Source organism: Schistocerca serialis, chromosome 4 (genome assembly GCF_023864345.2).
Source record: "Schistocerca serialis cubense isolate TAMUIC-IGC-003099 chromosome 4, iqSchSeri2.2, whole genome shotgun sequence".
In the NCBI taxonomy this organism is placed as follows: Eukaryota; Metazoa; Arthropoda; class Insecta; order Orthoptera; family Acrididae; genus Schistocerca; species Schistocerca serialis.
The window spans coordinates 722,255,730-722,272,960 of record NC_064641.1 but is presented as its reverse complement, the minus strand read 5'-3'; positions in this window follow the sequence as shown (position 1 = coordinate 722,272,960).

Below are 17,231 nucleotides of genomic sequence, written 5' to 3'. Positions count from 1 at the left end.
TTATACTGAAGTAATTACAAAAAAAAAACAGAAATACTATAATTGCCCATAGAAACCAGAAATACAGTCTAATACAAGAACTCGAGCCAGATGCTTTGTTGACTGAACCTGTGACCACGAGGCATTATTGTTTAAGACATTGAAATAATAAAAAAAAAGGAATTTTTTTACCTTCATATATATTGACGAAAAGCACATTACAGCATCCCTAATCCAACAACATCTGGTGTCTAGCCCATCAAAACAATACTACAAGTTCTAAACAAGCACTCTCCATGGGAACTTCTCAACAACGACTCACCACTGCTACATCTCAATAGCACTCTCCACCACGACTTCTCGATAAGAACTCTCCACTACCACATCTCAACCAACACTGCCTACTGCTACTTCTCAATAAGCACTCTCCACCATGACTTCTCGACAAGAACTGCCAGTGGAGGCGGCTGAATAATGCTCTTTGGCGCAATCTCTGGCGCTGTGGCTCAGTGTAGCCACCTTTCATATGCCCCTGCTCCACGGGCCAGAATTTGATGGTATTTTTGCCAGCATTGGTGGTGAAAATACCACCAAATTCGTCCAAAAAACACAAACAAAAATAAAAGATAATATTAATAATTAAATATCACATAACTATATAAAATTTTGGCTTTGCACTGATCCTTCAATAACCTAATATATAAAATACAGTAAGGAATACAAATACTTGCATACATATGATTTTACATAATAGTTTACATAAGTATTATTCAATCAATGGCACCCAGTAATGTTGAGCAGGTGCAGACACCAACAAGTGACATTATTTCAGTAGAAGCGGTTCCATTAGTGGCACCTAGCAATGTTGAACAGGTGCAGACACCAACAAGTGACATCATTTCAGTAGAAGCAGTCCATCAGTGGCCCCCAGTAATGTTGAGTAGGTGCAGACACCAACAAGTGACATTATCTCTGTAGAAGCAGTCCATCAGTAGCACCCAGTAATGTTGAACAGGTGCAGACACTAACAAGTGACATCATTTCAGCAGAAGCAGTCCATCAGTGGCACCCAGTAATGTTGAGCAGGTGCAGACACCAACAAGTGACATCATTTCAGTAGAAGCAGTTCCATTAGTGGCACCCAGCAATGTTGAACAGGTGCAGACACCAACAAGTGACATTATTTCAGTAGAAGCAGTCCATCAGTGGCACCCAGGAATGTTGAGTAGGTCCAGACACCAACAAGTGACATTACTTCAGTATAAGCAGTTCCATTAGTGGCACCTAGCAATGTTGAACAGGTGCAGACACCAACAAGTGACATTATCTCAGTAGAAGCAGTCCATCAGTGGCACCCAGTAATGTTGAACAGGTGCAGACACCAACAAGTGACATTATGTCAGTAGAAACAGTTCCATCAGTGGCTCCCAGCAATGTTGAGCAGGTGCAGACACCAACAAGTGACATTATTTCAGTAGAAACAGTTCCATCAGTGGCACCCAGTAATGTTGAGCAGGTGCAGACACCAACAAGTGACATAATTTCAGTAGAAGCAGTCCATCAGTGGCACCCAGTAATGTTGAACAGGTGCAGACACCAACAAGTGACATCATTTCAGCAGAAGCAGTCCATCAGTGGCACCCAGCAATGTTGAACAGGTGTAGGTAAACAGTCCATAATATTCACTGTCACTAATTAAACAGTTCATCACAGTTCATCAGCATAAATTAAACATTTCCAAGTGGCAGCCAGCAATGTTGAATAGGTACAAGCACGAACAACAGTTCGAAGGCACACACCATTGCTTTTACAAAATTATTATCAATGCTCTTCCACTAAACATACAAATTATAATAAACACACAAATGATATCAGATAATTGTCATATTAAATAATACACAAATATCAGTAAACCTATAATATTTATGGGTGTCAGTGCAAGCCACAACAAACAAGAAAAATAATATTTAGGAGATAGGTCGGTACCAATTAATTGGGATTAGGAAAGGAAACACACAAAACACACTCACACATCTTTCATCCACATTAAGTACTACTGTGTAATTGAATAGTGTTAACTGTGTAAATGCAATTCTCTCCAAAATTTTATGTTCAACTTGTGTATCAAGTAGTAGTGGCAGCAATGTATATCAGTCAATAATAGTTAGTCAACGTCACAGTCATCATGTCAAGACCAATGTCTGCCAAGCCAAATCGAAATATACGTTTGCTGAACAACTGTCAGTGTGCCAAGATATGCAATTACTTCCTCTCTCCAAAAAAAAAATATATATACTGCTTATTGATTTAACAAAGTGTGTGTGTAGACTATCTTCCTTCTACTTGAGTGTTCTAGTCTGCCAACTTCATCCTCCTTGTTCCATATAAACCAACAAAAAAGAAAAAAATATGCTCCTCACTTACTTTACCTCTTATCCACCAAAACTCCAATAATCATCAGCATCACATAATCTTAATACTTCAATAATACCTCCTACGTCGATACATATAAACCTTATCATCAATATCATTTACCTTACCTCTTGTCCACCAAAACTCCAATAATCATCAACTTGACACAATCTCAATATCTCAATAATACCTCTTCAATACGTCGATACATACAAACCTTATCACCAATATCATTTCACTTCCATAACAACTGTTTTCTCTAGTTAGTCTCCTCGAACAAGTAAGATAAAATCCTAGTGCAAACTTCAATTCATCATCCCATGCAATCCGAAGACACAATGTCCACACACAACCTCTGTGTTGTCCACCTGACCCAAATCTTCTACTCATTATCAATCATAAAATACATTTTGGTTACCTTGTCCATCATTAAATAAAAGAAATGCATACATGACCTCTAACAGCCTTTAGTTCGAACAACTATCAGTAAGTAAATACGAGTACGGAGTTTTAATGATCGTAATATTTCACAGTGTGTACACCACTTCAAGAATCATGGCAAAACGTAAGCAAACATGTGGAGTATTTCTTGTGTCAAGTGTCACTTGCTATTTCAATTGCTCACGAAGAATGCAGTGTAATAAGTGTCAATGGTCTAAACCTAGTGTTGGTATGTCATATCGTTAGCTTCCTTCCTATTAGCGTAAATTTATACAGCTTCCATAAAACCTCCAGCTCATGTGACTTCAATGAAGTTTCTTGTACCAATGTCGTTCGTAGAATTATAGCAGTTCATTTTCTTATCTTAAAAATATAAGGCACTGAGCGTAAGCAAAACATGCAATAGCGAGTAAATATACCAGTGGAGAACAAAATGTCAACAAGTGGATTCAGCACAATTCCTACAACGAGGCTCTGCCAAGCGAACAATCTATAATTAATACCACAGTGTATCCTAAACTCCATGTTCGTACACCTCATATCAGCATTTCTATATACCAAATTAAAGAGTAGTTATGACAACAAACAGAAATGTATAAATATGCAATCCATACGCAAAGCAGAAAATATATATCTTACACAGTAAACAGGTCATTAGCATCATATCAGCATAAGCAAATAAATGTTCATATGTAATCTTAATAAGTAAACATGAAGGCGCAAGCAGATAAATCACAAAGTATAACCTACATACATAACCACATCAGCATAATTAATCAGGTGACAATTATAATTTAAATAAATAAGCACAGCAGGCACATAATAAAAAAAATATGACGTCAGTGAAAAAGCATAGGAGCCAAGCGATGCATAATATACACAAGTAAAAACCATGTTCATTAATCAATCATTGTCAAAATCAGTTAATGTACGCAAGCACGTCGCTTCACAAGTAAATTCATAGAACATGAAATTTAGTACAAAGTATAAATCACGTAATCGCGAGCAGCAAATTACGTCTAAAGTACGTACCTAAGTGGAAATATGTTACCTGAAAAATAAACTCAATTAATAGTTACCTTTTTAGTTTATTACTTTCTTCTTCGAAATTACATTCTTCCTGAAATTTTCTCGATGGCAAGTCCTCTTAACGTCGAACACACACAGAATTTACATGAAGTTCTTAAATATTTAATACAGCCGTATCCTGAGAAATACTGAAAGTTAATAACATAATTTATCAAGTCACTAAAGCTTTATACTGAATTTAATCAGAGAAATTAGACTGTGTATTTGTTTACGGCTGTCAGTGCATTCGCACTGAGCGCTCGATCAGCTGTAGGTACGCGTGACGTAGGAAGTAATTGTTTGCGGTGAACGACTGCCTTGTGCGGCGCGCAGACTTGACTGTTGCTTTGAGTATGTGCCGCCGCCGGAACACGGCGCGGTATCCTTGTACTCTCCGTGTGTTTACGTATAACTGTTACTTTCAAAAGTATGTCATTCCACAAAAATTTTAACGTTCGATATATGATGTATTCCCCTAGAGCGCCGAGATTTAAGAGTTTCTACTTCAACAGTGTTATCATGAATAATTTTGCGAACTCTGTATGGACGGTTATAAAGCAGAAAAATTTGCGACACAAGCCCTTTCCTTTGTGAGACAAACGATGAGACTTAATTAATACCTTTTGACCAACTGACAAAGTTTTTAAAGGACAAGGACGTTTAGCTGATTTCTCTCTTCTAGCAGCTGCAGATGCAATATTTCGTAGAGCCAGGTTGACAACTTCAGAATGCCGCAGTTTTCGTGAAGGCGGAAAAGGAACGATTTCAGAAATGCGATTTGTCGGTGCTTTATTTTTTAATATCAATATCGGCGGTAAAGAAGTTGAATCATTAGGGAGTTCATTCAGAATGTTTTGAAAAATATGAAGATACTGATCCCAAGCTCTGTGATTCTGATGATAATAAAGTCGACACAATTTATTGATTTCCTTCATCCATCTCTCTGAAGCATTAGATTGAGGGTGAAAAAGTGAAATGAAAATTGGTTTAATCTTACGACGCCGTAGAGTACGAAGCCAAATTTTAGAATGAAACTGTGATCCATTATCAGATATAACTTTATCAACATGACCCACTTCTTTAAGAAAATGTTTGATGAAAGCATTAGATACTGAATGAGCTGTTGCTTTGTGTAAAGGTGTAAAACACACATATTTTGACGTCAATTCCACTGCTACCAAAATGTACGCAAAACCATTGGTAGAACGAACCACTGGACCAAACAAATCGACTGCAGCCACGTCTTTTAATTTCACTGGAATGATAGGAAACAACGGTGCTCTGTGAGAAATAGTTGGCGGCTTAGCCTTTTGACATAATTTGCATTTGGCAAGAACAGATCGAATACGTTTTTCCATATTACTGAAGTAGCAATTTTCTCGTAATTTATGAAAGCATTTTCTGGGACCAAAGTGTGCATAACTGAAATGTGTGTACCAAATCAATTTATTAACCCACTCATCAGGAATACAAACTAACCAAAAAGAGTTGTCAACCGATTTTCGTTTAAAAAGAATATCATTTCGAACTAAATAATACTGTCTAACCGCTACGCTTTCGTTTCTCCTCCACTTCTCCTTAACGTCCTTCCAGATTGGATCCTTATTTCGCTCCTTAGCGATGTCCTGGAGCGAAGACGAAATAAAATTCTCAAATGCAACACCTTGAATATACATCAAACGATAATTGTTTTCTTTGCAGTCCTCCTCAGCACTTTGTTTCAAACCCATAGGTGCACGTGATAAAGAATCAGCAATAATATTTGAAGAGCCCTGTATGTACACAATACTAAAATCAAATTCCTGTAGATACAGCGCCCATCGTGACAATCATCCATGTGTTAATTTTGTTGACATAAGAATTTCCAGAGCTCGGTGATCGGTGTAAACCTTAGTATATCTGCCATACAAAAATATGCGAAATTTTGTGAAAGCCCATACAACAGCCAAGGCTTCAAATTCCATAATCGAATAATTCTTTTCTGATTTAGAGAGGACACGACTTCCAAATGCAATAGTTTTCTGTATTACAACGCCGTCTTCTTCTATCTCTTGAAATAAGTGTGCACCTAGGCCTTTGTATGATGAGCCCGTCGGCAAACAAAAATCTTTAGATAAATCCGGATGTGAAAGAAGTGGAGCAGCAACTAAAGTTGTTCAAATTCTGACTGAGCTTCCTCATCCCAACACCAATTAGAATTCTTTCCAGATAGTTCACATAAACGAGGTGTGGCCAAATTGTCCAATCTATCAAAGCGTCTAAGAAAATTACAGACACCAAGGAAACTACGACCATCACTTTTTGTAGTAGGAACAGCATAATTACTAATAGCATCTAGTTTCTCTGGATCAGGAAGAATACCTTCTGTAGAAATAATATGACAAAGAAATTTCACCTGAGAACGACCAAATTCAGATTTTTCCAAGTTCACTGTAATGCCAACTCTTGCAAAAATATGTAATAATGAATCCAAAATTTTGTTGTGCTCACTCCAAGAACGTTTAGCAATAAGAATATCGTCAACATATGAAGTAATATTGTCACGAAGATAAACAGGTAAAATTTCGTTTAAACTACGAATGAATGCTGCTGAAGGTACACAGCTGGCCGGAGTGGCTGTGAGGTTCTAGGCGCTTCAGTCCGGAACCGCGTGACCGCTACGGTCGCAGGTTCGAATCCTGCCTCGGGCATGGATGTGTGTGATGTCCTTAGATTAGTTAGGTTTAATTAGTTCTAAGTTCTAGGGGACTTATGACCTCAGCAGTTGAGTCCCATAGTGCTCAGAGCCATTTGAACCATTTTTGCTGAAGGTACAGTAAGTCAAAACGGTAATTTCCGAAATATCTTTTGGGTAAAATCGTCATATCCGGTTAATCTTTACCGACTCTCTAGAGTGATAGTGAAAGAGTTGTTCTGATAGATGCAAAGAATAGTAAAAGAGTAGGCAGCGGTGCAGAAAACTAAAAGGGAAATAGCACCACTACAGCTCGGGGCCCTGTGCACGCTACGGCACATATTCACTTAGGGTAGTGAATCCCCTGAGGACATTAATAGCCGCACATAAATTCCAGTTTGTGACTTACTGGCCAATTTGGTGGAAGTGCGTACGTAAATTGATCTAACCATGCACATGGATGTATGTCGTTTTTAGAATTGTGAAAGATCTTAAATTTCCGAACAGTCAGAAAGTGTTTCTAGTCAAAGTTTTCGCCTCGTGGTGACAAAGACCTACCGCGTCTGTCCCAGTCCCAATGACGATTATTGTCAAGTTCGCGCGCCTGGCGCTCTCTTGTTGCATCCCGTAAATGAAACAAATTACTTTCTTCAAACCCTTCTGCTATCTGTAATTCTAAATTTCTTTTGCTGTCTTTTCCTACGATATCGCCTTCAATTTGTTTGACTTGCTTTTGTAATGCCTCAAATTCCCTTTTAACGCATTCATTAAATTTTCCCTGATTTTCAACATGCTTATTTATGTTCTGGTACTCTTCGGTTTCTGCAAATGGTAACGGAGCTGTATCATCTGAATCTCTGTCCCCATGTAAACTAAGATTTGTCAATTTATCTGAAATCTCCTCCACTCTTTCCGATAAATCACCTATTTGTTCTTTCTGTTTATTTACGTCTTCTGTAAGTGTCGCGACTCGGGTTACAGTATTGACACATTTATTAGTTAACTGTTCATATTGTTGTGTTAGATTATTTATTCTGTCATTTGGTACGGATTCCTCGATTCTCTCAAATATTTCCTCCTTATCGTGTGCACGTTGTAAATTTAACTCCGAAAATTTTTGTACTATCACGCGATCCCTTTCTTCCTCTTCTCTATCCTGTTCCCTTTGTCTAATCCCTACTGCATTTAATCTATTATTGTGAGAATTCAAAATCGGTTGTACTTCTTCTCTAATTTCTTTCTTTAGTTCATCTTTCATGTTTTTGAAACATGTCCCTATTCGTGAATCTAACCGTGTTTCCATTGTTCCCATATCAGTTTCTAACCGTGTTGCCAAAGTTCCCATCTCTGTTTTTAATTCAGATCCTAACTGTGATCCCAGTGAGTCTAACCATGTTTCCATTGTTCCCATCTCAGTTCTAATTCTTCCTATTTGTGAGTCTAACCGTGTTTCCATTGTTCCCATCTCAGTTTTGATTGTTCCTATCTCAGTTTTAATTGTTCCTATCTCTGTTTTTAATTCAAATCCCAAATTTAATATTGCACTCATCAACTGCTCCACATTGACTGGTTCGAAATTCTTTTCGCCCCTAACATTTCCCGCAAAACCAGTTTCCTTCATCATAGCTGTAAAGCTATCTGTGTTCGGTACTATTCCAGAATCTTCTGTCATTAATCTCGTATTCTGAAAATGTTGAAATTGTGAAAAATTTTGAATTGGTTCCGGACTACTTTCCCGACTTATTAAATTGTTTTCAACTTCATTATTCATCATCCTGTTCTCCTGTGTTGGCGAGTTCGCCATGTTAACAATTTCGTCATTCTCACTATTCATCATTTTTGCCTTTTTCATCGATGGCGTAATCATTTACAAAACATACAAAACTCGTCACTATACGAAAATTACACACAATGACACTTAATCACCAACAATATCATTCACACGAAATGCTTTCCTCAAACACGATTAACGAACAGTTGAAATCTTCATATTTGCACAAAATTGTTAAACCCGTATACAAGACAACAAAAATTAAATTCTGCAAAATATACCATTAGAAGAATGACAATTACCAAATCTACACATGCAATATAGACTACAATTACTAAACTACGAATTACTACAACAATACTACTGTCTGCTATTTACACAATCAGAAGAATTCCAAGGGACGATCCGAAGCAGCGGTCGCCACGTGCATGGGGGCTTAATTATACACTCCTGGAAATGGAAAAAAGAACACATTGACACCGGTGTGTCAGACCCACCATACTTGCTCCGGACACTGCGAGAGGGCTGTACAAGCAATGATCACACGCACGGCACAGCGGACACACCAGGAACCGCGGTGTTGGCCGTCGAATGGCGCTAGCTGCGCAGCATTTGTGCACCGCCGCCGTCAGTGTCAGCCAGTTTGCCGTGGCATACGGAGCTCCATCGCAGTCTTTAACACTGGTAGCATGCCGCGACAGCGTGGACGTGAACCGTATGTGCAGTTGACGGACTTTGAGCGAGGGCGTATAGTGGGCATGCGGGAGGCCGGGTGGACGTACCGCCGAATTGCTCAACACGTGGGGCGTGAGGTCTCCACAGTACATCGATGTTGTCGCCAGTGGTCGGCGGAAGGTGCACGTGCCCGTCGACCTGGGACCGGACCGCAGCGACGCACGGATGCACGCCAAGACCGTAGGATCCTACGCAGTGCCGTAGGGGACCGCACCGCCACTTCCCAGCAAATTACGGACACTGTTGCTCCTGGGGTATCGGCGAGGACCATTCGAAACCGTCTCCATGAAGCTGGGCTACGGTCCCGCACACCGTTAGGCCGTCTTCCGCTCGCACCCCAACATCGTGCAGCCCGCCTCCAGTGGTGTCGCGACAGGCGTGAATGGAGGGACGAATGGAGACGTGTCGTCTTCAGCGATGGGAGTCGCTTCTGCCTTGGTGCCAATGATGGTCGTATGCGTGTTTGGCGCCGTGCAGGTGAGCGCCACAATCAGGACTGCATACGACCAAGGCACACAGGGCCAACACCCGGCATCATGGTGTGGGGAGCGATCTCCTACACTGGCCGTACACCACTGGTGATCGTCAAGGGGACACTGAATAGTGCACGGTACATCCAAACCGTCATCGAACCCATCGTTCTACGATTCCTAGACCGGCAAGGGAACTTGCTGTTCCAACAGGACAATGCACGTCCGCATGTATCCCGTGCCACCCAACGTGCTCTAGAAGGTGTACATCAACTACCCTGGCCAGCAAGATCTCCGGATCTGTCCCCCATTGAGCATGTTTGGGACTGGATGAAGGGTCGTCTCACGCGGTCTGCACGTCCAGCACGAACGCTGGTCCAACTGAGGCGCCAGGTGGAAATGGCATGGCAAGCCGTTCCACAGGACTACATCCAGCATCTCTACGATCGTCTCCATGGGAGAATAGCAGCCTGCATTGCTGCGAAAGGTGGATATCCACTGTACTAGTGCCGACATTGTGCATGCTCTGTTGCCTGTTTCTATGTGCCTGTGGTTCTGTCAGTGTGATCATGTGATGTATCTGACCCCAGGAATGTGTCAATAAAGTTTCCCCTTCTTGGGACAATGAATTCACGGTGTTCTTATTTCAATTTCCAGGAGTGTATATTTAATGCAAATATTTTTAATTTTTCAGTCGCTGTCTGTCCGGTTACACAGTATCGTAAACGGTTGGCCCTGACTAGTATTTGTACGCAATCTGACTGCATAGAACAACAACAAAGAATGAAACAAAATTTCCGTTAACGCAATTAATTAATTAAGTCCCCAGCAACTATAAAACCTAGGAAACAACAAAACACAAGTGTAGCTGTTCTGTGTGTGGAAGTGTGATTCAACGTACACATCTGGCACGGTTCTTCCTCAATAAGACCAGATATTTTAAACACCATTTATACTGAAGTAATTACAAAAAAAAACAGAAATACTATAATTGCCCATAGAAACCAGAAATACAGTCTAATACAAGAACTCGAGCCAGATGCTTTGTTGACTGAACCTGTGACCACGAGGCATTATTGTTTAAGACATTGAAATAATAAAAAAAAAGGAATTTTTTTACCTTCATATATATTGACGAAAAGCACATTACAGCATCCCTAATCCAACAACATCTGGTGTCTAGCCCATCAAAACAATACTACAAGTTCTAAACAAGCACTCTCCATGGGAACTTCTCAACAACGACTCACCACTGCTACATCTCAATAGCACTCTCCACCACGACTTCTCGATAAGAACTCTCCACCACGACTTCTCGACAAGAACTGCCAGTGGAGGCGGCTGAATAATACTCTTTGGCGCAATCTCTGGCGCTGTGGCTCAGTGTAGCCACCTTTCAATGCCCACTCGTGCTCCCTTGATGACTACATAACACAAAGCTTTACGCCTCACTTTCACCCGTCAACACCGACGTTGCACTGTTGATGACTGTAAACATGTTGCCTTGTCCGACGAGTGTCGTTTCAAACTGTATCGAGTGGATGGACGTGTACGGGTATGGAGACAAGCTCATGAATCTATGGATCCTGCATGTCAGCAGGGCACTGTTCAAGCTGTGAAATGGTGTGGGACTTGTGCAGTTGGAGTGATATGGGACGCCTGATACGTCTAGAAACAACTCTGAGAGGTGACATGTACGTAAGCATTCTCTCTGGTCACCAGCATTCATTCATGTCCATTGTGCATTCCGACGTACTTGGGCAATTCCAGCAGGACAATGAGCCACGCTACACGTCCAGAATTGCTACAGAGTGGCTTCAGGAACACTGTTCGGAGTTTAAACACTTCCACTGGTCACAAAACTTCCCAGACATAAACATTATTGAAAAATCTGGGGTGGCTTGCAACGTGCTGTTCATAAGAGATCTCCACCCCTTCGCACTGTTACGGATTTATGGACAGCCCTGCAGGATTCATGGTGTCAATTCCCTCCAGCACTACTTGAAACATTAGTCGAGTCCATCCCACATCATGTTGCGGTACTTCTGTGTGTTTGCGGGGGCCCTGCACGATGTTAGGCCGGTGTACCAGTTTCTTTGGCTCTTCAGTGTACTCATGTATGGTTAAGCTCTGAGAGTGAAGAGGATTGGAATAGGTACAAACTATATTGAAAGAAGGCTAAGAAATTAATGATAAAGTGCAAGGAAGAGACATGTGAAAGGGTATGTAGGTAAATAGAGCAATCGCTTGGATATAGGAGATCGGTAGGGGCATGGAGGATGATGAGGAAGACGAAAGTGGGTGGTAGTGGTCCCTCTTCCACATAAAGCCTATATATATTGGACAGTGTAAAAGCACTTTGAAGAACTTCTGGTAGAAAAACAAGATACCACGTGACAGAATTTAACAACAAAAGCAGTACATTAGGTAATATAGAACCTATACTAGAGGAAGAGGTAAAAGAAGCGCTGAAAAAGGCAAGAAATGGAAAGCCAAGTCGACCGGGAAGAGTTGTGATGGACTTGCGGAAATACAGACCCCTCAAATTGTGAGACATACATGCAAATTGTTCAGTCAGATTGGAGATGGAGAGCAAATAGCGAGAGAGTCGTGTGTGTCAGGCACACCTGCAATCTACAAAGAAGGAAACAAAGAGCACCCAATTAATCGAATTAATTATAGGGGAATTAGTGTTATGGCTTCTCTCAGCAGACTTTTTAGCACTATACTGAAAAACAGGTTGCAGAGTGAGATTGAGAGAGATAACGATGCGAGATGCGAGAGGAACAGGCAGGTTTACGTTTGCTCGATCTTGTGTGGATCATTGTTTTAGTTCAGGCAAATAAGTGAGAATATGTATTCTAAGGGTCAAGAATTACACCTAATATATGTGTATCGAGAGAAAGCGTATAATTCTGTACGCATTATCGGACTATGGGATGCGACGGAGGATACATGTGTAGAAGTACAACAGATATCCCTAATTGAAGGAATATAACAGCAGTTGTTCTCAGCAGTTAAAGTAGGGAGGAAGTTTAACAAGACATTCCAAACATCGAAAGGACCTAGATAGGGCCGCAGTTTGTCACCTACCGCGTTTATACATTGGAACGATAGAATCAGCTATGAGGATGTATTTTTGCAGCATGATACTATCTACTCAGTATTATTTGCTACTATTTGCCACTATTCAGGTTCTGATAGCACAAAAGTGTAGAGGATGTCGAATTCATGATAAAGTAGTTAACGGAAACGTTTGAACAATGCGGGCTTAGAATAAATATGAGAAGACATAATATCTAGTAGTGGGAGGAGATGGAAGGCATACAGTACTGCTCCAAGGAGCTATTAAAGATGTAAAGGACTTTAAATACTTAGAATCGATTATCCATTCTTCGGTAAGCTGTGAAGCAGATGTGGAACGCAGGATACAGCAGGCTACAGGAGCAATTAAAATGCTAAATGTAGTTCTCAAGGAGCATATTGTCTACGAAGTCTCTTCAAAAAATTCCCGAACATTCGCAATTTCGCGCCAGCGTGTTGGAGCGAAATGCGGTTGGCATCCTTGCTCACGCTTGTCAAGAATTACACCTAATATCTGTGTATCGAGAAAAAGCGTATAATTCTGTACCCATTACCGGACTATGGGAATGTTAACCGCCGGAAGTTTCGTCGTTGTATGTCTGTTAGTTGTTGTTCAGTGCTGTATTGAATAGAACGTTGGGTCGCACAGTTTGTAAACTTCGAGATGGTAAAGTTAGAGGAGCAACGTGTCTTCATTAAATTTTGCGCGAAACTCAAGAAAACCTTTAGAGAGACACACCAAATGATGCAGGAAGCCTACGGTGAAGAGTGTTCAAGCTGTGCTCATTCTTACGAATGGCTCACACGGTTTAAATGTTGGCGGACGAAGTTAAGGATGACCCTTCGGCGTCTACCAACGACGCTCATGTCAGAAACGACAACGAAATTGTGAGTGCCAATGGAAGACAGACTGTCCGTGGGATTGCAGGAGAATGTAACATTTCAGTTGAATGATGTAGTGAAATCCTGCCGCAGGAACTTGGAATGCACCGTGTTGTCGCCAAGATAGTCCCTCGGTTTATGAGTCAGGACCAGAATGACCTTCACCTCGCAATCTGTAAAGAACTTTTGGGTCACTCAGATCAGAAGGAGATGTTCCTTAACAGAATCATAAATGGTGATGAGACGTGGGGCTACGGCTATAATGATGATACCGAGGTTCAGTCTTCACAGTGGGTTGGTAAAGGTTCTCCAACACCAAATAAAGCTAGTTAGCTCAGGTCAAATGTTAAAGCCACTCTGACAGTTTTCTTTGGCTTTGAAGGATTAGTTTACCATGATTTCGTGCCACAGGGACAAACTATTAATAGATGGTACTATCGGGACGTCTTGGCGACGCCTGCTAGAAAATGTGAGAAGGAAACAGCTTGAAATGTGAAACGTCCTCTTTGAACAATTATACATGACTGTGCTTCAACTGACACACAATATTTTTTTAGCGCAACGCAATCTGACTTTCAATAATCCCTACAAAAGAATGGCCCTGACTAACATTAACCTATGCCTTTCACAAATCACTTCCCTCACAAAAATCCTCGTTACTCGAACTACTGCAATACATCGACCGCCACTACTGCCAGGTAAATAAAAGATTCAAACTACTGAAGGCACTAACTACTGATAGGCATAGTTAGCAAATGAAAGATTTTAATAGAGAACAAACAATGTATTTACCTTAATAGTCATAATATATATAGCAGTTCATGATATACAGTCTTACAAATTTCAAAACTCCGCCATTTCTCTCCTCACATCCAGCACTGCTGGCGGCTCACCTCCAACTGCGCAACGCTACGCGCTGTTAACATCCAGCTGTCCAACACTACAATAGCCAACAACAATGCAAACCAGCCACAGACTGCACACGGCACAGCCAGTGATTTTCATACAGAGCGCTACGTGGCGTTACCAATGTAAAAACCTGATCAGCCTACTTACAAATGTAGCGAGACAGTTCATGTATCTTGCATCGCGATAATGCACCCGCACATTCATACCTATTGGTGCGTGACTGCTGCACAAAAAACGAAACCACTGTGCTATCTCATCCTCCTTGCTCTCCAGATATGGCCCCTGTGGACATTTTTTTTATTTCCAAAGTTGAAAAATTCAATGAAAGGACGAATGTTTGCAACGATAGACGCGATAAAAGGATCTTCGCAAACGGCGAAGAGACGTACGAAGACTGCTTCCAGAAGTGTAAACGGCGTTGGGAGCAGTGTATCAACTGTGGAGGAGAGTATTTCGAAGGAGACCGTGCACATAAGTAAAAGATAAGCGTAGAAAAATTGTATGGGCGAAGATCCGGATTTTTTTGAGCAAATCTCAAAGTAACAGCACGGACTTTCTGAACCTGAAAATTAGCGTACTGAGTGTGTAGATAAAGACTGTCTGTATCGAGGCGACTAAACTCATGGGATAGCGATACGCACATATACAGATAGCGGTAGTATCGCTTAACCATGGTGTAAACGGGCATTGCATTGCCGTAGCTGTCATTTGAACTCAGGTGATTCATGTGGAAAGGTTTCCGACATGATTACGGCCGCAAGACGGGTGTTAAGAGACTGAACGCGGAATGGTAATTGGAGCTAGGCGCATGGGACGTTATCTTTCGGAAATAGTTAGGGAGTTCTGTATTCCGAGGTCCACAGTGTCAAGAGTGTGTCGAGAACACTTAATTTCACACTGTACTTCTCGCCATAGACAACAGAGTGGACGATGGCCTTCGCTTAACGACCGAGAGCAGCAGCGTTTGTATAGAGTTGTCAATGCTAACAGACAAGCAACACTGCGTGAAATAATCGTAGAAATCGATCTGGGACGTAAGGCGAACGTATCCGTTAGGACAGTGCGGCAGAATTTGTCGGTAATGGGCTATGGCAGCAGACGACCTGCGAGAGTACCTTTGCTAACATCACGACATCGCCTGCAGCGAAGTTGCTGGGCTCCTGACCATATCGATTGGACATTAGACGAATGGAGAACTGTGGCGTTGTCAGATTAGTACCAATTTTAGTTTTGTAAGAGCTGGTGATAGTGCTCGATTGTGGCATAGACCCCTCGTGGACACTGACTCAAGTCGCGAAAAAGGCACTGTCTATGCTCGTGGTGTCGCCATAATGGGCTATTTTTACGTGGAAGGACTAGGTCTTCTGGTCCAACTGAAGCGATTACTGACTGGAAATGGTTATGTTCGGCTACTTACAGACAATCTGCAGCATCTCATGGACTTCGTATACCCAAACAACTATGGAAATTTTTTGCTGAACGACAATGCGCCATGTCACCGGGCCTCAATTCTTCGCGAATTGTTTGAAGAACGTTCTGGTCAATTTGAGTGAATAATTTGGCCACGCAGCTGAATATCATCTTACATTTATGGGACATAATCGACAGATCAGTTCGTTTACAAAATCCAGGACCGGGAACACTTTCGCAGTTATGGAAGGCTATAGAGGCGCCATAGCTCAGTATTTCTGCAGGGTACTTGCTAAGCCGATGCCACGTCGAGTTGCTGCACTACGCCGGGTAAAAGGAGTTTCGACACGATATTAGATGTGCTATGACTGTTGTCACCTCAGTGTTTATTCCTCGTTATGTACCCTTAACCTCACAAATGTTACTCTCCTGATTCCTAAACGACACTAACGACGAAGACATTAGAATTACTGGCAAGTTTTTTCGGATACCGACTGTTTTAATTCAGCAAACAGCGTTTTCGCTTCTTCCAGTGGTATCAGTTTCAGTTCCGTAAATCATCTCCGCGCGTTTGTTTATGGATCACACTGTTGATTGAGATTTTTGCCGGTCAGCTTCGGTTGGAAAAATGCGAAATTTGCTGTGGAACACAGTGGAATATTCTTGAGCTCCTATAGTTTCATGAAGTTCTGGTAAGTTACGGCGCTACGTCTACATCTACGTCTACATGGTTACTCCGCAATTCACAAAGTGCCTGGCATAGGGTTCATCGAAATATTTTCATACTACTTCTCTACCATTCCACTCTCGAATGGCACGTAAATCTTTCCGTTCGATCTCTGATTTATCTTATTTTATTATGATGATCATATCTCCCTAGGTACGTGGGTGTCAACAGGATATTTTCGCATTCGGAAGAGAAAGTTGATGATTGAAATTTCTTAAATAGATCTCGCCTAAAAGAAAACTGCCTTCGTTTCAGTGACTGCCACCCCAACTCAAGTATCATATCAGTGACACTCTCACCCATACTTCGCGATAACACGAAACGAGCTGCCCTTCTTTGCACTTTTTCGGTGTCCTCCGCCAATCCTACCTGGTAAGGACCCCACAACGCGAACCAATATTCCAGCAGAGGACGGGCAAGTGTAATGTAGGCTGTCTCTTTAATGGGTCTGTCGCATCTTGTAAGTGTTCGGCCAACAAAGCTCAGTCTTTGTTTCGCCTTCCACACAATATTATCCATGTGGTATTTCCAATTTAAGTTGCTCGTAATTATAATTCCTAGGTATTTAGTCGAACTGACAGCCCTTAGATTTGTGCGATTAATCGTATACCCAAAATTTATCGGATTTCTTTTAGTACCCACGTGGATGGCCTCGCACTTTTCTTTGTT